This window comes from Odocoileus virginianus, chromosome 7 (assembly GCF_023699985.2).
Source record: "Odocoileus virginianus isolate 20LAN1187 ecotype Illinois chromosome 7, Ovbor_1.2, whole genome shotgun sequence".
Classification (NCBI taxonomy): domain Eukaryota; kingdom Metazoa; phylum Chordata; class Mammalia; order Artiodactyla; family Cervidae; genus Odocoileus; species Odocoileus virginianus.
Window position 1 is genome coordinate 19,534,967 of NC_069680.1, and position 8,862 is coordinate 19,543,828.

The window sequence follows — 8,862 nt, forward strand, 5'->3', positions numbered from 1 at the left end:
ATAGTTTATGAACCTTCTGAAACTGTATGTAAAACTGTTAAGTGTGTATGTGTATATTTCTAGGGAAAGGATCTATACCATTCATCAGGTTCTGAAATAAAACACAACTTCCAAACAACTAAGAATTTCTGTATTTCAGTGATACCACCACAGATCTTTGTTCCTCTCTTATACAATTTTGATATGTGTATATTAATTTCTGTGTTGCTTGGGGAAACTATGAAGATTTCATTTTCAGTCATTCATGTCATTTCTACTGGGGATAATTAGAAGAAAAGGGAACTGAGAATAGCGACAGGAAATGCAGTAGTTGGCAAGACAGGAACAGAACCTTTCACAACATCTTGAGGGAAATAAAGAAGTTCAGGAAAAATAAATCTGCTTTTGCACTGCCCTCCCGTGTCTGTAGGGAGGATGGGCAGACAGTATTGCTACAGCTTGAAATCATCTGGGTCAAAGTTAAGGCTCTCAACTGCAGGAATTGAGAAATAGAGACGTCGTCTCCGGGTTCAACTCCTCAACACTTCCAGGACATTTGGGGTTGAAAAATGAAGGTCTTATGAACAAAAAAACTTTTTGTATTTTCTAAAATAAAACAATATAGGCATAATTAACTGAATTTTACACATTTTAAGTTAGTAGAAATGGACACTGTTCTATTATTTTTCATCTACCTTTTTCCTGATTGGTAAGGAACATTTCTAGGATCTCCTTTCCTCAGAGTTTCAACACAATATTCAGAAATCTGCATTGCTTCCTTGGAGATGCTCTGCATCCTGAGAGTCACTATTTCACAAGCCACATAGAGGCGTTTCAGGTGTGGCGATGAGTCAGAGCTGTCCATTCCTGACCCAAGTTCCATTTCCTGGGTCTTACAGTGATGTGAATAGCTGACTCATTGGAAAAGACCCTGATGCTAGGAAGGATTGAAGGCAAAATGAAAAGAGGGTGGCAGAGGATAAGGTGGTTAGATAACATCACCAACTTAATGGACATGAACTTGAACAAACTCCAGGAGATAGTGGAGGACAGGGAAAGCTGGTGTGCTGCAGTCCATGGGGTCGCAAAGAGTCGGACATGACTTAGCAACTGAACCACAACACAGTGATCTCCGTACAAATCACAGAATAACCTGTGCACTTGAGATGGTAATGGCTCTGGGTCAGCCTGTCACATAAATTACAGCTCTGGCATTCATCCATTATTTCCCAAATAAATCCTGGGCACCTTTTAATGTCATGCATTCTGCTAAGCATTGAGAATGCAACAGTGACCAAGACAAGCATGGCCTGATCCCTCACAGACTTTCCTATCTAGTGGGAGATATAAACTAATCATTAGAAGCAATTATCACAAAAGGAAAAGGGGGCAGCAGAGAATGAGATGGTTAGACAGCATCATCGACTCAATGGACATGAATCTGAGCAAACTCTGAGAGATGGTGAAGGCCAGGGAAGGCTGGTGTGCTGCAGTCCATGGAGTTGCAAAGAGTTGGACATGACTTAGCGACTGAACAACACAACAACAAACTAGAAAAGAATGGGTCAGAGAAGAGTTGGAAGCACATGACAAACACCACTTAGAGCAACAATAATAATAATCAGTATTACTAGAATAATCTTGTATGGGAGATATGGCAGACAGAGGGCCAGAGCAGTAAATCTGTGTAAGTCATGTTTAAAACCTGCAACTTTTTCTTGAGAGCAATAGAGAGGTGTTGAAAGACTTCAAGCAAGAGCCTGACAGGATGGTTTGTATTTTAGGAAGATAACTTTGGGTATCTTGGAAACATAAAATGGGCCAAGACTGAAGACAGAGAAACCAGTTACAAAGACAAAGGGAAGTAATGGCTGTCTAACTAAGGAAAGTGACAGGAGGGGTAGGAAGAAGAGAACTGATTTGCTGCAGAGTTACATCCTTACATTGCTGATCTAAGGCCCAAGTTTTCTTGGCTTCAACTTTCTCTTTACTAGGAGTTTACTGGGAAGAATGTCACTCCTTCTCCAACATTTACTCACCTCTCTTCTCCATTCCCAAACCCATGATCTGATAAACCCTGGAATAGAAATTCTCAAGCTCGCCCCCAAAACACTGTGCAGAAATAAATATATTGCAAACCATGATTTCATCTAAGGAGACAAATAACTAAGTTTACTGGAGTCATACTGGATAGGAGAGATGAAAGCCACCAAGCGATTTCATCATTTCAAGCATCCAAAGTTATTCTGAAAATAAAGCTCTGACTCAAAGCTCAGAATTCTAAGGAAAAGTCAGTATTAATTTTGAAAATCATTGAATATGAAAAACATTCAACTTTTGGGAAAGAAAAGAATATCCCTCACTAATTTGCCAAAGGTCGTATAGAAGTCTTGAATATGCACATTAGCTGTACTAAAGTGAAAAAGATTTAAAAGATTCTGAAGAAAAGAGTGGCAAATAGAATATAACTGCATAGTATCCGTTATTATTAATATAAGATACATAAAATTTCCTTGGTGTTGTGTTTAGTGTGCTGACTTTATTGCTTTATTTTAGTGGAAGAAAAGTTTAAGGGCTTTCATTGTTATGCTCACACCTCAGTATCTCTCATTTTATTTTTTCATATTATATTTTGAGCTCCTCTAGCACAAAAACCTTTACAGAAGTTGAAGAAGGAATGCAGTTACAAAGCTAAAATGCCTCACCTCTAGGAACGTTTTCTTAATTGGCAAAGGAGTTATGAGTTTTGAGAGGATTTTCTCCAAGCAGAAAGTGGGGAAGGATGTCAGTTTTTCCCTAACGACTGATCAGAAACAGGTATTAAAGGAAGTAAGATTCTAAAGAGCATGCATTCAACAGAAGACAATGGCGTTAAAGTGGAAAGACTTGGAATGTAATGTAATTTCTGATCTTATCAGTAGTATGTGTGTAAAGAACAGCTCCATCTGTGTACTTAAGGAAAATGAGTTTTTCACTGGCAAGTCTGTCTCTGGGAGAGAGGAAAACTAGGAATTTGGAGCACTCAAGCACTATAAAGCAATCATGGGAATCTTTAAAATTATGATTTAGGTGGACAAGTTTCCACTTTGAAGGAATCATCAACTGGATTTATTTGATCACTAACTCTGCATAACCAAAAGAAGAAAAGAACCAGTGGCAAAAGAATAAAAGTCCAAACCATTTTCTTCTTAAACATGAAGCACTTCATTCAAAGAGACTAACTATATTAAAATAATATTGATGCAAGAGGAGTTTATTTTTAACTAAATAAAAGTTAATGTATTCAGTTGCATACAGAAGAAGTACAGTTCATAAAATAAACCAAAAGCCAGAGTTTTAAAATCAAATTCTTAAACATAGACCTGAAGTTTCTGTATAACACGGGGAGCTCAGTCCAGTGCTCTGTGACAACTTAGAGGGGTGGGATGGAGTGGGGGGTGGGATGGAGGGGACACATGCATACTTACCGCTGATTCATGTTGTTGCATGGTAGAAACAACACAGCATTGTAAAGCAGTTATCCTCCAGTTGAAAATAGAGCAAAAAATGTTTAAGTCATTGGAAAAAATACAGGTCAGCAATTTTACAGTCAATTTCATATTTCCATGAAAGCTCTACTTAAGAAGGCAAAAAGGAATCTCTAACTACATCTTCCTCAAATGACTTCAGTTGGTTATCATTATGAGGGAACAAAGTACGAAGGGAGAGAAGAAAACATTATTGAGTATGCTCCATGAATGAAAGGCATTATTTCCTTTAATTTCTCCAAAAGATGAATAAGAGAGAAAAGAATATAACCATTTTATATACTAAATCAGGAGACAGGCTCAGAAAGATTGTGTAATTTATCAAAGTGATATACCTAGTAACTGGTAGAGTAAAGATCTGTACTTTGAAATCTTAACTAAAAATGAAAGTCTCTGAGGAAAAACTGACAAGAGGGATGAAGACAGATATCAAGTCCCTCGGTAGCCAGGTTGGGAGGCTTATCGCTGTTGTTGTTATTTAGTCACTAAGTCGTGTCTGACTCTCTTGTGACACCATGGACTGTAGTCCGCCATGTTTCTCTCTGTCCATGGGAATTTCCAGGCGAGAATACTTGAGTCAGTTGCCATTTCCTTCTTCAGGGGATTTTCTAGACCCAGGGATTGAACCCGGGTCTCCTGCATTGGCAGGCAGATTCTTTACAACTGAGCCAGCAAGGAAGACTTTGTTTATAGACTCAGAAATGTCAGCCCTTTCACAGTAGGTCCACATTCATGTAACACTATTTCTAAAGACAAGGCTCCTTAAATAGTCAGAAAGTTACATATTTTAAGACCCTTCTGGAAAACTCACAAGACTCATTAGTACATTAAAAGAGATCAGAAGTCCCACATTAAAGAAACCTGTTGTACATGTATCCCAGCAGGAAACAGACATCACATCCAAACAGAGTAACTGAAGAAAGTTTAGTGAAGGACTGTTGACAAAGCTTAGGCAGAGTTCAGGGAACCAATATGGTACAAGGAATCACCCTGGGACTAGCAAGAGTGGGAAGCCGTTACAACCCCTGGGTCGGAAACGGCACAGGAGAGAAACAAAGACCAAGAGGCTGATTCCAGAGAGGAGAGAACTGTGCAGAAGTCAGCTGATGTTCTGTAGCCTTTTCTCCCATGAAGTATTTGCCATATCTAGGTTCATGGAAAGAAGCTGTAATATACAGAGCAAAAGACTTTGCCTTGGTGGAGAGAAACTACTGAAGAATTGATGGATTCTCAACTATGAAAACCAGAAGCCAAAAACTATGAACAGAAGACTATGAAATAACATTTTTAAAGTGCTGAAGTAAATAACTGCCATCCTAGAATTCTATACCCAGTAAAAAATACTCTTCAAAAACAAACCTGAAATATGTATATTTCCAGAAAAGCAAAATGTTGGGAGAAGCAGTCTGCCACGTATCCTGAAGATATCTGCACACCTTTGCTGTGTGTGTCAAACTGCAAGGGCAAACCAGCATCTTGTCCTGAGTTATTTCGGCAGCCAGTCACAGGCAATTAAGTAGGACACACAACCATAGCATGACTAACATGCAACTGATCACTTCCTGGGAAAGAGGACTGGCTTGCTTACTGCTTACTACAAAAGATGCCGAGCCTTTGGGCTTCTGTGCTTCCACTGCTGCAAAAGGCATTGTGTGTATAGCCACTATCTTGATCCACTAGACTCAAGGGCAGAAAAACCTCTACGGTTAGTTGTGTGATGTAGAAGTATTTTTGTTGCTGCTGCTGTCACTCATGCCTTGCTGTCATATCCAAAAAGTCATTGCCAAGGCCACTGTGAAAAAAATTTTCCCTATGTTTTCTTCTAGAAGTTTTATAACATAGGTCTTATTATTTAAGTCTTTAAGCCATTTTGAGTTAATATTTGTGCACAGTGTAAAACAGGGGTCCAATAACATTCTTTTGCAAGTAAATATCCAGTTTTCCTGTGCCATTAATTGAAGAAACTGTCTTTCCCCCATAGCGTATTCTCGGTCCACTTTTGAACTGTGGAAGTGTGAATTTATTTCTGGACTTTGTTTCTGTGGTCTATGTGTCTGATTTCATGCTGATACCAATACTATATTGTTTTAATTACTATAGCTTGTAATGTGGCTTGAAATCACAAAGTATGATGCCTCCAGCTTTGCTCTTTTTTCTCAAGAATGCTTTGGCTATTTGGGGTCTTCTGTGGCTCCATATAAACTTCGGTTTTTTTTTTCTATTTCTGTGAAAAATGCAGTTGAAATTTTGAGAGGAGCTATATCAAATCTATAGATCACTTTGGTAGTATTGATGTTTTAATAATATTAATTCTTCCTATCCATGAATGTGTGATGTTTCTCCATTTAGTTGTGTTTTCTTCAATTTCTTTCATAAATATCTGATAATTTTCAACCTACAGATCTTTCATCTCCTTGATTAAATTTATTTATATTTCATTATTTTTATGCTATTATTAATAGAATTATTTCTTTCTCAGGTAGTTTGTCATTAGTATAGATAACTATGTCTAATTTTTGTTTATTTTGTATCCTGCAAATTTAGTGAATTCATTGATTATTTCTAATAGTTTTTGGTGGCATCTTTAGGATTTTCTATATTTAAGATTATGTCATCTGCAAACAAAGACAATTTACTTCTTCCTCTATGATTTGAATGACTTTTATTTTTTTTTTAGGGGGCTAAATGCTCTGGCTAGGGTTTATAGTACTATGCTGAATAGGAGTGATGAGAGTAGATAAAATGAAAGTCGCTCAGTCATGTTCAACTCTTTGTGACCCCCATGGACTATACAGTCCATGGACATCTCCAGGCCAGAATATTAGAGTGGGTAGCCTTTACCTTCTCCAGGGGATCTTCCCAACCCAGTGACCAAATCCAAGTCTCCTGCATTGCAGGTGGATTCTTTACCAGCTGAGCCACAAGGTGATAGTGAGTAACTTTATCTTATTGTTGAATTTAGAGAAGAAGCTTTCAACCTTTCACCATTAAGTATGGGACTTCCCAGGTGGTCCAGTGGTAATGAACCCGCCTGCCAAGGAGATGCAAGTTCGATCCCTGGGTCGGGAAGATCCTCTGTAGAAGGAAACGGCAACCCACTCCTGTACTCTTGCCTGGGAAATCCCATTAACAGAGGAGTCTGGTGGGCTACAGTCCATGGGGTCACAAAAGAATTGGACATGACTTAGTGACTAAATAACAACAACATGGGTTTGTCATATCTGGCCTTTATTATATGAGGTGTGCTCCTTTTATGCCCAATTTATCAAGTTTTTAACCATAAAAGGGTATTGAACTTTGTCAGATGTTTTTTCTGTATCAAAAAAAATCATACGATTTTTATCCTTCATTCAATTGATGTGATGTATCAAGTTTACTGACATGCATATGTTGAACCATCCTTGCACATCAAGGGTAAACCCTACTTTTTCACACTGTATGATCCTTTTAATGTGCTCCTGAATTTGGTTCGCTAGTATTTTGTTGAGAAATTTTGCATCTATAACCCTCAGAGATATTGGCCTGTAGTCTTCTTTTCTTGAAGTGTATTTAGCTTTGATATCAAGTAATGGTGCCCTTTTAGGGGAGGACTTCTTTTTTTAATTTTTAAAATTTATGTATTTTTAATTGAAGTATAATTGCTTTACAGTATTGTGTTGGTTTTTGTCAAATATCACTATGAATCAGCCATAGGTATACATATATAGGGGAGGACTGCTTAAATGACTTTATAGAGAGTCTGCTACAGAAAACACAAAAACAAAATACTCACATAAAAAAAGATAAAATATAAGAATATGCAAGGTACCAAAAAAGAAACACACCTGGCAAATGAACAAATGACAGAGATGCTCAGTCTTACTAGAATCAGAGAAATGAGAGTCAAGACCACATAAGAAATAATTTTATACTTTTTTTGTTGGCAAAAGTAAAAAACTGACACTATTGAGTGTTGGAGTACAGTCGGATCTGCCATAATATTTGTCATGAAAAGCTGAATCTGTTCCAATGCAATTAATATATTAATGAACAATTTGAGCATAACATGAATTATGAATTTTGTATTTCACTATGCACAATTTCATCCTGACAGATGCAGAAAACTATGTCCAGCTGAACCAAAACATGTAGGAATATATATTACACACACACCTCTATTAATAATATCTATCAATACCTCAGTTCACCTTGGATTAAGAGTCATACCCATCCACATTTGGTGCTACAGCATTCCATCCAATTTCAGATAACCTTCCTTCCATCACTACACAATAACTCACAAACTCCCTTCCAAAACCCACTTCCAAGAGCAAACTTCAGGTCTTTTTCAAGGTAAAGTGCAATATTTATTATAATATTTATATATTTCTCAAGTATGTAATGTGTATAAAACTCTGCTACTGTTTTGAAATGCCACTGACAAAATTTTCGAGCATTTCCCCCAACTCCATTTTCCCCCATAAGCCCTGTGGTGTTTATTAGGTATTTATGCACAGCATGGTAACTTCTAGGACATAAGTATTGTCTCATAGCAGAACTGACAATAGATGAATAATGGACTCATGTGGGTGCCAGCGTGTGTGCGTGTGCTCAGTCGCTTCAGCTGCATCAGACTCTTTGCAACCCTATAGACTGGGGCCCACCAGGCTCCTCTGTGCATGGGATTCTCCAGGCAAGAATACTGGAGTGGGTTGCCATGCCCTTCTCCAGGCGATATGTCTGACCCAGGGATTGACTCCATGTCTTCTGCACTGCAGGCAGATTCTTTACCCCTGAGCCACTGGGGAAGCCCTATACATGGGGACACAATTTAAACAGCCATAATCACTTCGCAAAACTGAACGTTGACATAGCTTATAATTCAACAATTCTACTCCTACATATACAGCTGAAAGTACTGCAATGTGTGTCAGTAGACATGTTCAAAAATATTCATAGCATCAACATTCATAATAGCAAAGATCTAGGAAGAACACAATCAACAAGATAACAGATAAAATGTGACATAGTCACAGAAGAGAATATTATATGGCAATAAAAATAAATGAAGTTGAAATGGAATATAAAAAAGCAGAAGACTGTATGATGCAGCATTTCATAAAGTTCAAATATCTGCAAAACTACTGTTTAGGCAAATATACATTTATTGCTTATACAAATACATTGTTCATATCTCACAACTTAAAAGTATGGTAATGATAAACACAAAATTTAGGATCGTGTAAAAACATAAAATTTCTACCTCTGAAAAAGAGGTGAAAATGGAATAAGAAAGAACACATAGACAGTGGTAATTAGGTTTTACTACTAATTTCTAGTTCTCAAGCTAACTTCATAGAAATTCATATTATTAGTC